Source organism: Nelumbo lutea, chromosome 1, assembly GCF_056320005.1.
Source record: "Nelumbo lutea isolate HS-2025 chromosome 1, American lotus-T2T, whole genome shotgun sequence".
In the NCBI taxonomy this organism is placed as follows: Eukaryota; Viridiplantae; Streptophyta; class Magnoliopsida; order Proteales; family Nelumbonaceae; genus Nelumbo; species Nelumbo lutea.
Genome location: NC_142684.1, coordinates 140,770,489 through 140,792,563, shown reverse-complemented (window position 1 = coordinate 140,792,563; position 22,075 = coordinate 140,770,489). Strand labels below are relative to the sequence as shown.

General features: G+C 37.7%; 1 pseudogene; it reads left to right on the top strand.

Moving 5' to 3' along the window:
- Positions 1-7,086: 7,086 nt before the first annotated feature.
- Positions 7,087-21,945, top strand: LOC148877974 (equilibrative nucleotide transporter 4-like; annotated as a pseudogene).
- The last annotated feature ends 130 nt before the right edge of the window (positions 21,946-22,075 follow it).

Below are 22,075 nucleotides of genomic sequence, written 5' to 3'. Positions count from 1 at the left end.
CACAAGATTTTTTATGAAGAAACCCATGTGCCATCAAATGATTTTGAACAAGTCCAGAAAGAAATTCAGACCCATTGTCTGAATAGATATACTTAAGCATTAAACAGTGTTTTGACCATTTCACAAAACATAGCAAAAAAAAAGCAAGTATCTGATTTATATCACAACAAATACATCCATGTAGCACATGTACAATCATCTACAATTGTTAGTATGTAGTGAGCGCTAGAATGAGATGGGGTGCAATAACCCCCCAAATGTCATAGTGCATGAGACCGAACTATGTATCAAATCTAGTATGACTAACAAGAAAAGAAAAAAAAAAAGTTTATTTTGATTACAAACAAGTGTAAGTACACTAATCTATAATTCAAGAATCAAAGTGATTTCTCATACAAGTACCGTGCAAAGAAAAAAATTGATAACAAGAAGCAAAGTGGTATAGTCCATCATGCACTAGGCCCACACCAATTAGCTTCTTGGATGTAGGAAAGAACAATACAACACAATTTAGGTCTTTTGTGAGTTTACTAATAGAAATAAAATTGCACTGAAAGCCCAAAATGAATAAAACATCTTTTAAATACCAAATCCGAAGACAAAGTTATATCTCCTTGTGACTGAACTAACAATAGTGCTTCATTTGACAAAACTGGTTTTAGTGTTGAGGCCAGAGTACTTGATGAGGTAACAAACTAAGAACTACCAAGGACCATATGATTATTGGTACTGCTCTATTGGCAAACCGAAAATTAGAGAAGCCACTTGAAGTGAGCAAGTGTTACCAAAAGACTCTTTTCTTGATTATCAGTGCCATTCTTGGATGGTGATATTGATCGAGCCTCCCAATTTGATGGGTATCCGATCAATTCAAAACAGTAGTCACAATGAGCCTTGGATTTTTTTTTCCACCTTTCAAGTTGAATCTTGGACCAACTACATGGAAAGCAACAACTTCTACAATCAAACCATGCTGAGTAATCAAAGATTGATGTCTCTCCTCTAGTAAGACAAATGCATAAACTCTACTAATATTTGGTTTGGAAAGGGGTCCATACTCAAGATGCTTGGTTTGACATTATTAAATTTCACATTCAAACCAAGGAAGAACTGATACACTTTCTCTCTTTCTCATTTTGTATTAAAATTTTTCTGAACTCCATATACGATAGGTACACAATCCACTTGTACATAATGGTCCAACAATATAGGCCAACAATTTATCTCAGATCACTTTAAGTTTTGAAATATAAATAGAAATAGGAAGGTTTTCTTGCTTGAGTAACACGAGCTCCCGCTTGAGATGGAAAACCCTTGATGCATTTCCTTGTAAAAACCTCTGCTCCAGATCCTTTAACATTTCTTGGGCATTTGCAACATAAGCGGCACTTTCATGAAGATCTTTGGCTAATGCGTTGAAGATCCATGACACTTCCATGGAGTTGCATTTCCACCAAGTGAGCATCTTTTCCTACTTCATTGATTTTGGCTTCCAAATCCTTCAGTTTACTAAGCCAATCTTATTCTTAATGCTAAGAGCATTAGCCATGACTCTTCTTCAAGTTGTGTAGGTGTAGCTATCTCCATTCAACAAACACTAAACAAGCACTTATCAGGACTGTCTGACAAATGGAAATAGAATGGTGAACTCTGGTAAACAAAGAGATTGGATCAATGACGATAATGATAGTATTTCTGCTTCCGTTCATGGCCATTCTTGTCGTTAGTGAAGAAAAACACTAAAATCAAGAATAGATGTTCAACAAAGCACTTGGTGCTAGGGGTGGAGAAAGGAAATTTTTATGAGGTGGGCCAAAACTTAAAGTGGAGAGGGGAGAATAAGCATAGATAAGACATTGGTGAGGGGGAGGGGGGCAAACCATTGTGGTGGAGAATGGGGAAGGGAAAAAGTATACATGGAAGGGTAATATCTAAGTGGGGATTTCTGGGCCATAAGAGGGGGGGGGGGGGGGGGATGCCTCCCTTGGGTCCCCTGGCTCTGCCCTTGCTTGGTGCTCTGATACCATATAAACTAGGAATGGGGTGAAGAAGAAGAAAAGGTACCAAGTAAAAGATTTCATTAATATTTCTAGATATAGAATCTGGCTATTAACAAAGTTTAACTATTGTAACTAACTTAACAAATGCAATTTACTGATACAACTTGTATGCCATGTGTACAAGTAGTTATTATCTATTAATCTCTAATAACTTCATCAAATGTTCAGCCAGTCATGAACTATTCAAAAATCATTATTCCTTGAGTGCAAAATGATGTTGAACATTCTTTTGAGCAACCTCTTCAAGCAAAGCCGCTTCTGTCGCCCTGCAATTTTCAAACTTTTGAAGTTGTACCAACATGACATCCTATCAATCAATTGCATTATAAATTTAATTCTAGTTTATCCCTTTTTTATTCTATTTTCTACAACACATCCATCTTCCACTCGATTATTTTAGGTGACCCATGTCGACTACGACTTTTAATAACAATAACAATAGCAATAATAATAATAATAATAATACTAATAAGTATATTTAATTTAGTTTAATAATGGATTAGTAAATAAATTGCTTATTTTAATATGTAAAAAAAAATTATAATTTCAAATAATTATTTTTAATAATTACAATAACCATGCCAATCATTATTTAATATTTAACTAATTAAACAAATTAATAATTATTAAACTATATTAATATTTAATCACGAAAATAATAATTACATAATTATTTAAATAATATAATAGAAAAAATTTTAATTATTGTAATAATTAAGATGATTATATTAATTATCAATTAATTAAACATTCATGTATATATTAAAAATAAATAATTAATTATTGAAATAATTTATTTTTTATTTATTTAATAATTAACTATTAAAATAACTAGTTTAGTAAATATTATAAATTAATACAAATACTTTAAATATTTTATTATATATGAATGATTATTTTATTATTTTCTCAATTACTGAATAATTATTAATTGCTTATTTAATTTTTATTAAATAACGAATAAAACATTATGTACTAAATATCTATTAAGAATTAATTACTTATTTTAATTAATAAATAATTATTAATTGTTTTAATAATTTTTATCAATTCCACTTTATTAACTATTTTATATTTATTTAATTAATTGTTAATTAATTTGTTAAATAGTTAAACAAAGTAACAAACCTTTCACATTCATGGTTAAAAGTGGTCATTTGATACTTTTTAGAATTCAACATTCAGATTTCAAAACAACATTCTCGCTTTTAGACTTCAACCAAGAAAAGTTCACCACCTCCAATACAACCCTTAAAATAATTTTTATAGTTTGAGAGGCATTAAGGCCCTATTTGGTAACGTTCACTGAGAACGTTTTGCGCATTCCCAGTGTTTTGACAGAGTAGAAAAACAAACCGATGACCGAACCGGTCAGGGGTCCGGTTACTGATTCGAACAGTCCAACCATTCCACCTGAACGGCCAACCCGTTCTAACAAAAAAATTAAAAAAGTTAAAAAAATTAAAAAAATGAAAAACGATCAAAACCGTTCAAACGGTTCAAACGGTTAATCGGCCGGTTCAGCGGTTTGCTGACCAAAATCAACGGTTTTAGAGGAAAAAGTGATTTTGGAGGAAAACAGAACCAGTCAGGTGACCGGTTCCCGGTTCCCGGTTTTTCTGGTCCAACCATCTGGTCCGATCCGGTTTTGAAAATAGTGGCAGAAGCACGTTTGGTACAGTAAAAACAAAAAAAAAAAAACACCTTGTTCCCTCGTGAGAATAGCACCCAAATTCTAGTTCTTTGCGAGTGAAAATTTGACGCTCCCAAAGAATGTGTTCAGGGAACGCACAGTTCCCACTACGTTAACCCATATTTACAAACACGTGTGATGGACATCCATGTGAGAGAAGAGGTGTTTTCGGTTTTCTGCACTAAACAATAGAAAACCCTACTAACCTTTCGTTCGACAATGAACTCCTCCAAAACTTGCTGCTCCAAATCTCGGCGGAAGGTGGATCTCAGCTTTTCAATGAAGCATTGATACTCTGTTTCGTTGATCATCATCTTTTACAATGAGTTGCCTTGGACTCCACATTTGATTGGATATAGTAGTAATTCCAGATGGATGTAAATGCTTGACCATAGGGCATCAAGTTCCATCTATGTTTGGAATTTTTCAATGAAACATGATAGGTAATTTGCCCTAAATGGATGTAAATGCTTGACCAAGTTTGGTGTAGTTTTGAATCTGTCTTATATAAGGATGAAAATTCTAGGTTGTGAAGTAACATAAAAAATTATGAAATCAGGAGATGAGATTTGGTGGGATGAAAAAGTATCTATGGGGTTCATCCTACATCACTAGACTTGATATTGTTGGAGGAGACGAGAGTAAAAGATAGTGGTAGATTAGAGAGATAAATAGAAGAAAATCAGGATTTGCAAAGAGAACACCAAGACAAGCTCTTTGGAAAATTCTATTTTTCATTTTTTTTCCTTATGGAGATCAGATGGTAAAAAATATGCCTAGCTTAACTAGGATGGTTTGGGTTCATACCCTACTAAGAGAAACCAAAACCACTGCGGCTTCTAATTTATTTATTTATTTATTTTTGAAAAATTGCAGCTTCTAATTTATTGACCATTGACATTAAAATTTTGAATGAACTTTAACAATGACCAGACCCCACATCAAAGACGTAAAAATGACTCGGTTACTCCCATGAGCCAAAATTTATAAAAACAAGAAACAGAAATTCTACTCTAATGTGGATGCAATCTTGTTATTGTATTTTAATGAAAATTTCTTCTTACGGCCAATTTGTGAAAATGATTTTTTTTTGGTTCAATGGATTAAGTTCCATACAAAAAATAAGTTTGACTTTTTTTTTTTTATCGACTGAAAGTTTATTATAATTTCTGAAACAATATGATGCAAATCAGATGTAATAAGCTCCCACACCCATCATGACCAAAAGTTGATTTCAACTGATGGGCATTTCTGATGTCTTTTTTTTTTTTTTTTTTTTTTTTTTTTTTTTTATGATCAACTGAAAGTTGACTATAATGACCGAAACAAGCTGATGCAAATCAGCTGAAACAAGTTCATACACCCACCATGACCGAAAGTTGATTTCAGCTTATGGGGATTTCAATTCTCTTTCTTTTTTTTTTTTTTTTTTCTTTTCGTTGATTATAAGGACTAAAACAAGCTGATGCTATTATAATGTCTGAAACAAGCTGATGCCAAAGGTTAGAAGAATACCCAGTCTACTACTTCTAAGTAAGCCAATAACTAGGACCAACATTGGATTGTGAACAAGGATCAAATAATGGGTATTTCTTCTTTAGTTATGTAGAATATCTAGTGACATAATTAAGCTGGTATTGGTGGACAAAAGAGTCAAAACTTTATGCCATAAGTTAATTTATTGGATTTTTTGTAACATCTCTATGGTAGTTTTTGGCATGTCATGTTGTAACTTCTCTATTAGAATGTTTCTAGAACTGTGGAATGATATGTAATGGGTTTACGAACAGATGGCGCGCATCAAGACAAAAAGGGAAGGAGATTGCTACAAGTCAGAGTGATGATGAAAAGGACAAGCGTTATTATGTAGCAAGATGGAGTGTGAGAGATGAGAGGGTATTCATCACCTTGATGCACGAAGAGTTCAAGTAGGGAAACCGACCAACCACAACCTTCAACAAGGCTAGTTGGAATGTCATTAGGAAGCAATTTCGTGAGAAAAATGGTAATGATTATTCAGGCATGCAGTTTTGAAACAAATTTAACAAACTGAGATGAGATTGGTGTATAGGAATTTGAGAAGTTACTAAAGCACACTGGGTTTGGATATAACCCGATTACTCGCACTGTGACGGCTGATGATGAGGTTTGGGATGCATATATCAGGGTAGGTGAATTTGTTTTGATTTTTCTTTTTGTTAATAATACAAGTCACTGATTGGGTTATAGATAGACAATATATGATGAAATGTTGTACGTTATCATGCATGGACTTGAGGACCATCCGAAGGCAAAGCCATTTTGGCACTGCCGGTTGTCCCATGTGGCCGGAGCTATGTGATATTTATGGTGATACAACTACTGTGGGTGGGACAACTCTATCTAGTAAATAGGGAGATGTAAAAACTGATCATGAAGAAGCTGATGAAAGATAGTGATAAAGCTTCGTTCGTGGATGGATTAGAAAGCATTCCACTGACTCCATTACATGACTCCACACAAGATCTACCTACAATGATGGGTGAATTAGATAGATGATCGCGGTGTGCAACAAGATTCCAAACATAATGTCACACCCAAAGAAAGAAAGCGTAAGAAAGGCACCACAAATAAAGCCATAGTTGAAACATGTCAGGCTTTCACAACTTACATTAGACAGAAGACAACCAACACTATGGGTGGATCCAAAGAGATAGTGACTCCAGATTTCTCTATAAGAAAGAGTCAAGAAATTCTTCAGAGTATGGAAGATTTGAGCAAGCAATTATACATGAGGGCAATCAAGTAGATGCAAGATCAGAATTGGAGGGAAACATTTATTACTATAGAAGAAGACAAAAGAATCTGGTTATTGGAGGAGGAGGATTAGATATGATGTGTGTTAAACTTGTTTTTGTTATGTTTTGTTGAACTTTAAAACCTATGGTGTTAACTATTTCGAGCTATAGCATGTTTAAGTACTTGAATTTGATTACTCTGGACACTTTAACTAATTGAACTTGTGGTTAATAGTGCTTATTTTGAAACAAATGTTGACGATGATGAGGTGATTTAGTTATTTTACATGTTCCTGACAAATATCATTTGGCATCATGAAAATTATATAAGGAGACAAAAAGAATAGATTCGGATAGAGGTGCGAGGTATATCTTCGTAGTTCTTAATGGACACCATGAAAGGTGCCAAGATGTTTTCAGGATGGAGCCTCATGTGTTCATTCACTTGTGTAAAATTTTAATGGAGAATGAGCTATTGAAAGATTCTAGGTTTATATTAGTCGAGGAGCAGATGGGATTTTTTTTGTCGATCATGTGCCACTGATTATCCAATAGGATGGCAGCTGATTTTTGGCAGCACTTTGGTGAGACAATGCACCGTCATTTCAAGGATGTGTTGAATGCAATTGTCAAACTGGCACTCGGTCTTATAACACCCCTTACTACATTTGACACTCCTCTAGAGGTTGCTACCAATCCTAAGTTGTATCCATTCTTCAAAGTAAGCCAATATTCATAGATGAGATACATATTTATGCAAGTGTGCCAGCAAACCAACAAATCCTGTATTGTGGTAGGAAGCAAGTGACCACACAATGTGTATGTGTATGTAGTTTTGATATGTGCTTTACATTTGTGTATGCAGGATGGGAAGGCTCCGCCAATGATTCACGTGCTTTTTTGGAAGCACTAACTAGACCCAATGTTGGTTTTCCTCTCATACCGCAAGGTAAAATTTTTTACCATTTTTTGGATTTCCATTAGTTGTGTGTTTTATTATCATAGGAATATACTACCTTGTCGATTCGGGGTTCCCTAGCCAAACTGGTTTTCTTGTACCATTTCAAGGAGAGAGATACCACTTGTCCGACTTTCAAAGACAAAGACATCTAAGGGTGCGAGAAAGGAGTTTAAATGGGCATTCAAACTTGCCTAACTATATAGAGTGGTGCTTTGGTGTGCTAAAAGCAAGATTTCCAATCTTAAAACTCACGTCATCATTTTCTTTGAGAACACAGTGCAAGATAGTGGTTGTTGCATGTGTGGTTCACAATTTTGTCTGAAATGAAATTAAGAGAAATAAGATTGATGATGATCTTTTTAATGAATATGAAGTGGAAGAAGATCCAGAAGATGGACATCAACCGGTCAAGAATGAAGTAAATGCAGATAATATGCCGGAAATGGCAGAACTTCGACGAAAAATAATTGCAAATCAAATAGCTCATCCAATCAAATGGCCTGGGATATACTTTGATTGCCTTATTTTGCATGGTTTGTTATGAATAATGCAACACTGACTAGTAGAATAACACTTTGGTTATGAATGGGTTGTGTAAATGATATTTTGCTACCAAACATTTGAAAACCTCTGCATGTAATGTGCTTGTGTTTGTTTGCTTGTTTTTTTATGCAGTATGGAAGTCAACAATCAATGCCCAATTTGTGCTTGTGGATGTGGCCCGATGCATGTGGTTCTATCGATGCCCTACTGTAGTGGTACATCTCTTATCGGTTATGTGTTTTTTGTTATGAAATATTTTGGATATTTAATAATAGAGTTTTTTATAAGTAGGCACACAAAAATGATTTCAGTATTTTCTTCTTCTTTTCTTGATAGAACCTAGAAGGCTAGAACTCAGTATTTTCTTTTCAAATGATTTGCAATATTAGTATAGGTCAGAGTATCTCAGTAGAGCCCATCAGTTGTAACTTTTTGATTGCAAAATTTCTTTGTAAGGGACTTTTATTTGTGTTTAGAAATCAGAGGATAGAAGTGGTGGAGCTTTTGATAATGTTACAGTGACAATTTTGGTTTTAACTTTTAAGTGATTTTGAGTTTTGATAACTCTATCAGTTTCACATAGCACATGTGCTTCATGCCCATGTCCATTATTTCGGTTTTAATCGAAATATCTGAAATAACCGAAAAAATTTTGGTTTGGTTTAATTCGTTTTAGTACATTTCAATTTCGGTTTTTCATTTCACTAGATTGGTTTTTAAAATTTTGATTTTTTCAATTCGGCTTTGAACCAAAAAAACCGAATGCTCACCCCTACTTAGAAGAAATTTAGAGGAAGATGTTCTACTTTTGAATGGTGTACCCATTAAGTACAGCAAAGTGGAAGAGAATTGAACCAGTTTGTTGTTTGAAAATAAGGAAGAGCAATGTCAAGTTGGATTTTAGTTTAGAATTAGACCGGCGACCCAAAAAACAGAGAACCGAGTGCCTTAGATTTTCTGTCTGTGTCAATAACGGAAGAGAGGATTTTGCCGAATTCTTAAAAGCTGAGGGGAGGCTTTTATGCTTGCTATAAACTTCCGGGAAGGTTTTTGTATTTTACCCTTTTGCCAAATGATGTTCCGTCTTTTGTAAAACGGAAATTGACCTAACTTCAGAGTTACACTTCAGAGTTTAGTATCTCTCTCTGTATTTCTGTCTGGTAAGTGAATTGTTCTATAATGGATTCGCATACTGTTATAACTTATAATATAGTTTGATCGGCTACAATTTGTTATACTCTGTATTTCCATTCTTGCTAGACCTTGACAGTGTTGGGATTGTTTTGATCGTCACGACAGCGTAAGATATCCAACTTTTCAACTTTTATCTATTATATTTGGTGGTTTTATGAACTTTTATCTATTATATTTGGTGGTTTTATGACTTTTGACATGAAATTCTAAGTTGATATCTGTGTAACATTTCTCTTGTTGAATGAGTTATTTAAGTTCTTAGTCTGGCTATATTGCAGCAAATATGAAGTGGGTTTGTGAAATAATAAATTTTATCACAACATATCTGTGCTTCAGGTTATCTTCTGATTTTCTTGAAATCTAAATTAGACTTCTATTTTAGATTGGTGGAGGAAAGCCTAAGGATATAACACTTCAAATTTAGTCCAGACTTCAGAAGCAATATTCTAATCTCTTTTCTAGGCTGAGGTGGTTTTCTTTTCTTTCTCTGAGGTTTTAAAGAATTCTAATATTAACTGGTCCAATGCCAATGCCTTATTTTTATGTAGATACTGCTTGCTAGTAAGCAAACATGCCTACAACTGGTGGAAGTAAAACTCCAATCAAGCATAAGGTTTGTGATTTAAAAACCTTAATTGCTTTACACAGGGGAAGAAGGAATTTTATCGCTGGAGATACAATTCTGGATTTTTGAAAAAAAAATTCCTGATACGGTTCTTCTATGACCATCACGGGGAGACTGCTGCAATCATTGTATGTTGGCTTCTTGGAAATGGGTGCCTCTTCTCGTGGAACAGTATGCTAACAATTGAAGATTACTTTGTTCACTTGTTTCCGGTAAATGGTGAACTTCCCTTCTCTTTATGTCTCATGCTTTTTGGTATTATATTATCTTATGCTTTGTAACTCTCCATATCGCCTGTCAATGTAAACAAACATTGCTTGTATGTCTTACTCTTTTTGGCATTTGGCATATTAAGGAAATTGACCTAACTCTTCTCAAAGAAAGATACTATACACAGTTCTGGATCTTGGTTGGCAATGGCTGGTCTGGAAGAAGATCTTACTTGGGGAATATGCGTAACTGGATTGTGTGTCTAGCCGGCCTGATGGAAAACTAGGTTGATTAGCTTTTCGTTTTCCTCTTTCCCTTTTGAAAATCCAGGTTGGACAGAACAGGAACCCTTCAAACCCAAAACTGAACCAGATCTACCTGTTAGTTTTTAGGGTCTATTTGATAACAGCTGAAATGGCTGAATTGAATGACTTGTTGCTTTGTCTTTGGTGAATAAATTCTTAAGGAGGTTGTTTGCTCCTTAATGACTGAAGATGAAATTGAATTGATTATTATATTTTTGAATATTTTACTGTTTAAATATTTTATCCACTAATGGGTGTGGCACGGAACAGAATGGAATGGTGAAACAGGATTTATGTAGCGAACCTCATATAGTTGGGACAATGCTTAGATGATGATGATTGATGCTGAAATATTTTATCCACTAAAGACAAAGCTACGAGTCATTCAATTCATCCACTTCAACAGTTATCAAATGGCCCAATATTCTGAAAGAAAAGAAAAAAGAGAAAGAAATGATTTTTCCTGTTAGCAGACTTAAAAGAGGGCAAAAACCCAAAAACGAAGCAAACAACCTGTTGGATATTTAACAGGGGGGATCAAGAATTTCCATCTAGATCTAACCATGACTTATCCACTTTTGCACAGTTGTCTTCAAGATAGCTAACCTGCTTGTCTTCCATATGATAGGTTAAGATTTATTTCTTTTGGTAGAAGATAGGTCAAGATTTCAATCACCACAATTTTATTGCCAATGTTAATCTCCAATAGACAAAAGCGTATTTTGTAGTCTTAGCTGGAAAATTTATTTCTTCCAAATAAATTTGGCCTGTCTGTGAACCGAGTAGATCAGAAACTGTTTAGGTGCCTCTGAATTGACTTAGTAGCCAAGATACCCTAAAATTTTATATTTCAAGTTCATTTATGGCAATATCTTTTGATCATGACCAGCTATGCTGTTAAATGGATCATTTCAATGTCCTCTGAATGCCTAGGTAAGCCTAGGCGATGGAGCCGCCTGAGTGAGGTGCCCAGGCAAGAGATTATGCAATTGCCAGTTTCCAAGGTTATGGTTCAATGAAATAGGTAGATATAAATAGAATATCTTATTTGCAGTGAAAATAAAAAGAATAGATTATCTTATATCCAAAATAAATCAAAAGTAAATGAAATGTATTCAATGAAAAGCATCCGAAAGCTATTATGAATGCTTCTTGCTTAATTTATTAATGTTCCAATAAATTAAGACTATTATAAATTAAGTCTCCTAAGCAATATAAATTGCCTAGTCCTTGTGGATTTTGTAGACTTACTGAACATATACATCAGCATCTCTTGGCTTGGTGAGCATATAGAAAGAAGTCCATAAGATGTACTGTGGATTGATGATCCAGTTAATTCTTCGTCATACAGATATGCAAGGAAAAAACTTGTGGATCATATGGTTTAGAAAACACCTTACCATATTGAGGGGTTAGGATATCCATCACATGGACGCCCAAAGATTGCGGAATAAGGGGGCGAATTTCAAAAATTTTTCTCTCCCTTCAACTGAGAATCGAATTCCCTATTTAGAAAATCATATTTTCAAGGATCATTCTTGAACCATAAACTGAATCAGATCTGAACCAAAAGGAGTATGGAGGAATAATACCTGATACAGAGAAGCAGTATCTCCCAATGGAGGTGTTCACGCCCGAGGAATGATCCAAAATCTGCTCCCACTGAAGATGGCGCAGTGCAGGGTGGAGCAGAATCAGCAGTGTACTTCCAAAAGAACTTGACCCTAAAAGATTGGTATCAAGATCAAATCTTGATTTCTCCAAAGAACTAGAGATCGAACGCTGTAGGCGGCGGCTACAGGAAGGAGGCGGCAAGAGAGTATTTGCAGGGTGCAGAAATATCTCTTCTTGTAATCTCAGCTCTGAAGACAAGAGTGTGTAGCTTGCATGCCTAAAGGTTGCTGCCCCCTTCTCCTTTTATAATCTTAAAGGGATCAGCTCCTAATCCCATTAGGAATCGCTAACCCAAATCATATTTGGATTAGAAGTCCCTTTAAGATAAGGGATAACCCTTATCTTATCTACAGATTAGATCAACCATCTCCTAATCTGAGTAGAAGGCTTCCAGATCTAAATCTCATTTAGATCTTGGACTCTCTAAGTGGATAGGGTCTGGGCCCAATCCTATTAGTTGATCCCTCTCAGAATTCGCCCCTTAAGTGACTAATCAAATTAGCCCAGTTCGAAATGGGCTTAAGGCCCATTTAAGGTTATGTATTCATTTAGCCTTCAAATCTGCTGCCCAGTTGGGCTTCCTTGTATGGCGTGGGACCCTAACATTGATCTACACATCAGCCACATGGGTTCGGCCCAGCCTTTGTTACAAGGCCTGGCCGAATACACTGTTATGGACAGTGCACCCCCTGAAAACCATCTCATGGTCACTATGGGCCCAACACTTACCTTAAGTGGTCCCTGGGCCAAACCACCTTGTAACACCCAGGGACTATGGGCAGATGCAAGATTAGCCCATCAGGTATTATCCTCAATAGTTTTACACTTAACTCTCAGCCCATAATGATCATACACTACCCGACAAGAGAGGACCTCTCCCTCAGCTGCAAGGAATAGTGTTGCGCTCTCTCTTATATGGATCCTATGAATTAAAACCTTTTGCAAATCATTCATAAACATTAATATATATATATATATATATCTTTTATATCTTATACAAAATTTATTTTGCAAACTAAATCTCAACGATTGAAATCGGCTGCCGGCAGTCTTGGTTTCCATCAGTGAGAGTGCATCCCCGATCATTACCTTTGTCCGACAAAGGGGCTGATCCTGTCACTATGATCACCCACTCAGATGAATTCTCAGACTGTCCCAACATACCCAGGTTTTGACCCCCGCTAAGGATCTCACTGATTGGTATATCAAAGACAACCCAATCTGAAACCTAGTGCAATATCATAATCGAGTCTAGGGGTCGAGTGTCACTTCCCAGTTTTGCCCATCAATCTCTAAGGTCCAGGGCAATATTGGAAATTTGGTCCAGTTCAAAGATTCAATTAATCCTACACTGTATGTGCTTAGGGTCTCACCCTGGCAGCTGAGACAGGCCACCCCAACCGACTTGGAGGCACCACAGTGCCAGTCTTGTCAGGATAGATCTCCCCAGACCGACCCACTGGCTGTGAACATTCTATACTAACACGAGTCTCATTAAGTGTCCAATTTAAGGGTATTACACAGAAACATACCAAGAGAACATGAATCAAATATGCACTTTTATTCATTTACAATAAACTCATAAAGTACATCATTTTGGTTGAAGCTAAGGGCATATAAAACTATCTAACAGCTCCCACATGCACTTAGGTCCAATCAGATACTAGCCGGAGTCCCATGCTTTCCACGTGTTTCTCAAAAACTTTCTGTGATAGTGGCTTTGTCAATGGGTCTGCTACATTTTCCGCTGACGCTACCTTCTGAATCAGGACGTCCCCTCTACCAACAATCTCCCTTAGTACATGGTACTTCCTCTCGATGTGCTTTGACTTCGAGTGGGCTTGTGGCTCCTTAGCCTAAGCAATAGCTCCATTGTTGTCACACAACAATGGGATGGGTGATGTGCTGGACGGAACTACTCCCAACTCATGAACGAACTTCTTCATCAACACGGCTTCTTTGGCAACCTCACTTGCGGCAATGTACTCGGCCTCGGTCGTAGAGTCTGTAGTGGACCCCTGTTTGCTTCTTTTCCAGCAAACAACACATGATCCTATCGTGAAAACATATCCGAATGTAGACTTTCTATCATCTGGATCCGACTAGAAATCGGCATCTATATACACTTGGATCTGTAGTGAGTTACTATCAAATACTAGACAAAACTCTTTTGCCCTTCGAAGGTATTTAAGTGTGTTTTTCACAGCAGTCCAGTGCTCCTACCCTGGGTTGGCTTGAAATCTACTTACTACACTTACTGCCTTAGCAATGTCAGGACGAGTGCACAGCATGGCATACATGATGCTCCCTACGGCAGAAGCATAGGGAACGCCTTTCATGCCATCAATCTCCTCAGAAGTCTTGGGAGACATCTTCTTGGAGAGAGTGACTCTATGCCTGAAAGGAACATTTCCTTTCTTGGAGTTTTCCATGTTGTATCTTTTGACTATTCTGTCAATGTAGGCAGATTGGGATAATCCTATTATCCACTTCGATCTATCTCTATAGAGTCGAAGACCCAATATATAGGAGGCTTCTCCAAGATCTTTCATGGAGAATTGCTGTGAAAGCCATACTTTCACCATAGTTAACATTCCTACATCATTCCCAATGAGTAGAATGTCATCTACATACAGAACCAAGAAGGTAACCTTATCTCCACTGTACTTCCTGTAGACACAGGGTTCATCCGGATTCTGCTTGAAGTCAAACGATTTGACAGCAGAGTCAAAACGGATGTTCCAACTTCTAGAAGCTTGCTTAAGTCCATAAATGGATCTATTCAGTTTACATACCATGTTTTCCTGACCCGTAGTTATGAAGCCTTACGGCTGCTGCATATAGATATCTTCAGTAAGATCTCCATTCAGGAATGCAGTTTTGACATCCATCTACCAATTCTCATAATCATGGTATGCTGTTACAGCTAGCAGGATCCTAATGGATTTAAGCATGGTCACAGGCGAAAATGTTTCCTCATAATTGATGCCCTCTTTCTAAGTGTACCCTTTCGCCACTAGACGAGCTTTGAAGGTCTCAACCCTACCATTGGGGCCCTTCTTCCTCTTGTAAATCCATTTGCAACCGATTGCTTTTACCCCAGATGGTGGATCTACTAGAGTCCAGACTCCATTGGTCTCCATTGAGCCCATCTCTGCTCTCATGGCCTCCACCCACTTCTGGGAATCTATGTCCAACATAGCTTCCACATAAGTCACGGGATCTTCCTCACTAGTCAAGGTTTCCACCAGGTAACTATCCTGGTCATAACCATAACGGACTGGTGGCCTGGATACCCGAGTGGATCTTCTAGGTTGGTCACTACCTGGAACTTGTGGGACATCTCCCACTGCTCCTGAGCTCTCCTCATCAAGAACAATTTCCTAACGATGGGTGTCCATGATGTAATCGGTCTCCAAGAATTGTGCATTTCGACTGCGGAACACTTTCTGCTCACTTGGGTCATAGAATAGGTAAGCTACAGAGCCTTTTGGGTAGCCTACAAATAGGCAACGGCTGGTCTTGGATTCCAACTTGTCTGCACTCATTCTTTTAATGTGTGCTGGACAACCCCAAATCCTCAAATGTCTGACACTTGGTTTCTTTCCGGTCCAAAGTTCATATGGAGTGTTCGGAACCGATTTGGTTGGAACCCGATTCAGCACGTAAATCGCAATCTCTAATGCGTAACCCCAAAAGGATGTGGGTAACTCTGAGTGTATGAGAAGTGACCGGACCATATCCAATAAGGTCCTATTACTCATCTCTGAAACACTGTTAAGTTGTGGTGTAGCAGGAGGAGCTAATTGTGACACTATCCCATTGTCTTTCATGTAGTCCCTGAATTCGTCAGAGAGATACTCGCCACCTCGATCAGATCGAAAGGCTTTAATTATTCTCCCTAACTGTTTCTCAACCTCTTGTCTAAACTTTTTGAACTTTTCAAAGGATTCAGACTTGTGTCTCATTAGGTACACGTAACCATATCGTGAGAAATCATCTGTGAAGGTGATGAAATACACGTGTTGATTCCGTGTCCTAACACTTAGGAGACCACATACATCAGTATGTATTAAGTCAAGTGTGCATGTACATCTTAAAGGCTTACCGTTAAATGGCCATTTCGTCATCTTGCCTTGTAGGCAAGGCTCACAAGTGGAAAGATCTTCTACAGTTAGAAAATCCAAAGGACCATCCTTTACCAACCTTGTGATTCGGTCAACACCGATGTGGCCAAGTCGGTAATGCCACAGACACGTGGGATTAACTGTATCACGGGCTCTCTTCTTGGGGATTTCAGCCGACGTAGTTTTGGTTATGTTAGTTTCTAGAGAATGATGTAGAACATAGAGACCGTTCTCCAGTTCCCCGTATGCGATGAATCTGTTATTTCTTTTAATAGTAATTGTATTACTAAAGAAGACAGAATAACCATCTGCACACAGTTTTGAAACAGAAATCAAATTTCTCCTTAAATTTTGTACATAAAGACAATGTTTCAGTACGATAGTTTATTCTCTAAAAAATAACTCCACGGTTCCTATGGCCGCGGCTGCAACAATTGCAGTAGTCCCCAAGTAGAGAGTGACTTCTCCTTCACTCAGCCTTCTGCTTACCTTGAACCCCTGCAGTGAGTTACACGCATGAGTTGAAGCCCTGGAGTCAATACACTAGGACGCAGAAGCTACCAATAAATTGGTTTCTATAACACAAATTTCGAAATTACCTTTCTTGGATTCCAGGTAGGCAGGACAATTCTTTTTCCAGTGGCCGGTCTTCTTGCAGAAGTGACAGGCATCCAATGCTTTGTCTTTCTTCTGCTTCTTACCCTTAGTGGCTTTCTTCTGAGACTTCTTTGCCTTCTTCTTTCTCTTGCCCGTCTTGTTAGCTTCAACAAGCATAACTACAGGCTCATCCTTTCTAATTAGTTCTTTGGCTCTTTGCAACATATTACTAAGCTCTTGCAAGCTGACATTCAACTTGTTCATGTTATAGTTTATGATGAACGAATTAAAGGAAGGAGGCAAAGAATTAAGGATAGCATCTATCTGGGTCGCAAGGTCCAGCCCAGATCCAAGAGCCTCCAGTTCGTTGATGTATCCCATCATCCGAAGACAATGGTCGTGAACTTGTTGGCCTTTGGACATTTGTGCGGTCATGAACTGTTTCAAGACCTTTTGTCGAGTTGAATGATTCTGCTCTTCATACATCATCCTGAGACTGTCCAATATGTCCTTGGCAAGTTCGATCTGATCGAACTACCTCTGTATTGGGTTGTCCAAGGAGGCAATGATGTAACACCGGGCAAGGGAGTTTTTCTCCTCCCATTCCTGATAGTCTCTCCTTCGGGCCTCAGAAGCCCTGTCACCCGGATGCTCCGGGGTAGGATTCTTTGCCACTTTGTCCAGCTTTTCAGAAGCTAGGACCAGCATATGTTTCTTGTACCAGTCGGCATAGTCGGCATAGTTTGCCATTTTTTGATAAAAGAGTAAACATCAGTCCACAACCTAATTTTATTCATGTTCATTTTATAAATATGGATTTTAATCTACGATCCATTTCCATTTATTCATCTCTGAGATTTTCCTCCTTTCTTAGTGACGGAGACTACGAGTTGTCTCTAGAAATGTGGGAAATCACATAGGGTGCATGAAGCCAACTGTTTCAGCTGCATAACCCCACCACCTTTCTATGAAGGTCCAGTGAGTGCTTACCCATCATATCGTGAACGCCAAGGTACCGTGAGAGATTTTCCATTTTCTGGTGAAGCCCCTCCCACATCGGTCTATGACGCCCCTATCATCTTATGAAACACTTAGACAAGCCCAACAGCAAATGGATAGCCCATTTTCTTGTGCGTTTCCTCATTACTGAAGGACCCATCCTCATGCCAATGATGGAACGCCTTTAAAGAGTTCATCATATGAATCTCCCTATCACATGCTCTCATATTAACTGGAGGGAACAGTTATTATGCCCTAGTTTGATTTAGGTCAAACCAAAGTGGCTTCCACTGACTTTCATAAGGTCATATTTCAGTGGGTCTTAAATCGGCTAGGATTCCGCACGTAACCTCTTGATGAGGTGTGGGGCCCACCACTAAGGGAGGTCATCCAATGACCAAAAGGGACACCATAGCAATGATGTGCATTCAGCCATGGTGTGCGTAAGAGCCACTGTCGAATGGGCATGGGCCAAGTACTTATGGCCTATGTACGTAGCACATCACACATCCAAACATCTCATGTAGGGATAAATTGATCCAATCAATTAATTATCTGTAAGGCCCATTGGAATCCCATTTTAAATCCATAATATTAACCATTAATATTATCTAGGTATATGGGCTGAATTAGGGTTACCCAGTTCGGCCCATATAGCTTTATTCTTTGAAGTGGGCTTTTAGTAGTTTCAACTATTTAAAACTGGGCCTTTACAGGTTGGGCCAAATTAACCATTTAATTAAATATCAATCCTCAGGCCCATTAGTGGGAAAATTAGGGCTAACTTTCAGCCTTGATTAAACCCTAGATTTGGTCCAAATAGTTTGAACCAATCTTGGTTCGAATGGGTCTAGGGATTGATCTTTAATTAAATCTTTAATTCAAGAAAATAATCTGAAATTAAATAACTGATAAAAGAAAATCAAGAATCAGTTAATCAGGGCTGTTTGCACAGTTCATCCTGCAAAACAGAGGTTAGATCACAGATTGCAATTTCACAAACTGCAAATCACAGATAGCGAATGTCCCATCTGCGAAATCTCCTTCTCTGCGAAATCTCCCTTTCTACGCCGCCATCTTCGATCCAAAATAAAATAAAATAGAAATCCTATTTCTATTAATAATTACATCAGATCGAATGCCTATACATTGAGTCTAAAAATAAAAATATATATATATTTACAGACCAAATGTAATAAATAAATCAAGAAACTGCAAACTTGCAGTTCTCCCTGCGCAAATCAAGAATTCGATCTCCTCTTGTACGAACAACCCATAAATCAAGAAAATCATATAGAACTATTCTAAACAAAAATCACATTTATATAAAATTAATTTCAGATTATTTGCCCATCAATTTTGGGAACAAAATTCCCAAAAACCATATCTGTGCAAATTGGGTAGAACGCCTTCTCCCTATTTGTGCAGGTTCAGATCTGAAACAGAATGGTTCAAGATTTGAACATGGCTCTGATACCACTGAGGGGTTAGGATATCCATCACATGGACGCCCAAAGATTGCAGAATAAGGGGGCGAATTTCAAAATTTTTTCTCTCCCTTCAACTGAGAATCGAATTCCCTATTTAGAAAATCATATTTTCAATGATCATTCTTGAACTATAAACTGAACCAGATCTGAACCAAAAGGAGTAGGGAGGGATAATACCTAATACAGAGAAGCAGTATCTCCCAATGGAGGTGTTCACGCCCGAGGAAGGATCCAAAATCTGCTCCCACTGAAGATGGCGCAGTGTAGGGTGGAGCAGAATCAGCAGTGTTCTTCCAAAAGAACTTGACCCTTTGCAAGAATCAATTGGACGGCTTATGAATACAACTCCCACCAATCTTTTCTCCAAAAGATTGGTATCAAGATCAAATCTTGATTTCTCCCAAGAACTGAAGATCGAACTGCTGTAAGCGGCGGCTACAGGAAGGAGGCGACAAGAGAGTATTTGCAGGGTGCAAAATTATCTCTTCTTGTAATCTCAGCTCTAAAGACAAGAGTGTGTAGCTTGCATGCCTAAAGGCTGCCGCCCCCTTCTCCTTTTATAATCTTAAAGGGATCAGCTCCTAATCCCATTAGGAGTTGCTAACCCAAATCATATTTGGATTAGAAGTCCCTTTAAGATAAGGGATAACCCTTATCTTATCTACAAATTAGATCAACCATCTCCTAATCTGATTAGAAGGCTTCCAGATCTAAATCTCATTTAGATCTTGGACTCTCTAAGTGGATAGGGTCTGGGCTCAATCCTATTAGCTGATCCATCTCAGAATTCGCCCCTTAAGTGACTAATCAAATTAGCCCAGTTTGAAATGGGCTTAAAGCCCATTTAAGGTTATATATTCATTTAGCCTTCTAATCTGCTACCCAGTTGGGCTTCCTTGTATGGCGTGGGACCCTAACATTGATCTACACATCAGCCACATGGGTTCGGCCCAGTCTTTGTTACAAGGCCTGGCCGAATACACTGTTATGGACAGTGCACCCTCTGAAAACCATCTCATGGTCTCTATGGGCCCAACACTTACCTTAAGTGGTCTCTGGGCCAAACCACCTTGTAACACCCAGGGACTGTGGGCAGATGCAAGATTAGCCCATCAGGTATTATCCTCAATGGTCTTACACTTAATCTCTCAGGCCATAATAATCATACACTGCCCGACAAGAGATGACCTCTCCCTCGGCTGCAAGGAACAGTGTTGCGCTCTCTCTTATATGGATCCCGGGAATTAAAACCTTTTGCAAATCATTCAGAAACCTTAATATATATATATATATATATCATACAAAATATATTTTGCAAACTAAATCTCAACGATTGAAATCAGCTGCCGACAGTCTTGGTTTCCATCAGTGAGAGTGCATCCCCGATCATTACCTTTGTCCGATAAAGGGGCTGATCCTGTCACTATGATCACCCACTCAGATGAATTCTCAGATTGTCCCAACATACCCAGGTTTTGACCCCCGCTAAGGATCTCATTGATTGGTATATCAAAGACAACCCAATCCGACACCTAGTGCAATATCATAATCGAGTCTAGGGGTCGGGTGTCACTTCCCAGTTTTGCCCATCAATCTCTAAGGTCCAGGGCAATACTAGAAATTTGGTCCAGTTCAAAGATTCAATTAATCCTACACTGTATGTGCTTAGGGTCTCACCCTGGCAGCTGAGACAGGCCACCCCAACCGACTTGGTGGCACCATAGTGTCAGCCTTGTCAGGATAGGTCTCCCCAGACCGACCCACTGGCTGTGAACATTCTATACTAACACGAGTCTCATTAAGTGTCTAGTTTAAGGGTATTACACAGAAACATACCAAGAGAACATGAATCAAATATGCACTTTTATTCATTTACAATAAACTCATAAAGTACATCATTTTGATTGAAGATAAGGGCATACAAAACTGTCTAACACATATTTCTAAACACACTTTTCACTGTTATTTCATTTTGGCTCATATAATGAGGTACAACATTTTGTTCATTCCTTTGCAGCGCTACCACCCTACTAAGGTTCTTACTCTCATTTACCAACCCTTCACACTTGGAAGTCTTCCATGATCAGCATACAATGAGACAAAAATTAATACAAGAGGCGAAACTTAACTTTATATATCCTTTTATTCATTAGTTCTTTGTTGGTATTCATTGTAAGTTCTATCAACATTCTCTTGTATTGCATTGTTCGAACAACTTTGTGAACTGAAACACCTGGACTTGATATTTCATACACTATCCATTTTACTATATTTCACCATTATTTCCTGCCAATCCAACTTATCCTATTCTGTCTATGTAATAGTTGGATTTGGCTAAATCTGGCAAAGGGGGAATTGGGACTTATATTGGTATATATGCTATCAGTGGTGTTTTTGGAGTTGCAGATGCTCATGTTCAGGGTGGAATGGTTGTTGGAGACCTCTCCTTCATGTGCCCCGAATTCATTCAAATAAATAATTGTGGTTAGCGTCTTGTATATCCTCTGAATTTCATATTTATTTCCAAATTGAATAAATCACATTTCAAGATTTACGAATTATCATGTTATTATGGATTTTGCAGTCTTTCTTAGCTGGAATGGCTGCATCACCTCAGGTTTTTAGGGCTAATTATGATAGCAATCTTTGAGAACTCTAAGGATGGACTTCGCAAGGGCACTAGTATGTAATATATCAATTGCTGGACGTCCTTATCTCTATAGAATAAATTTACATTTGCTACTTTTTTAGAAATATTATTTTTTCTTCTATTAATACTGTTGTAATGGACAATAAATATTAAACTAATAGCTTGGTGGA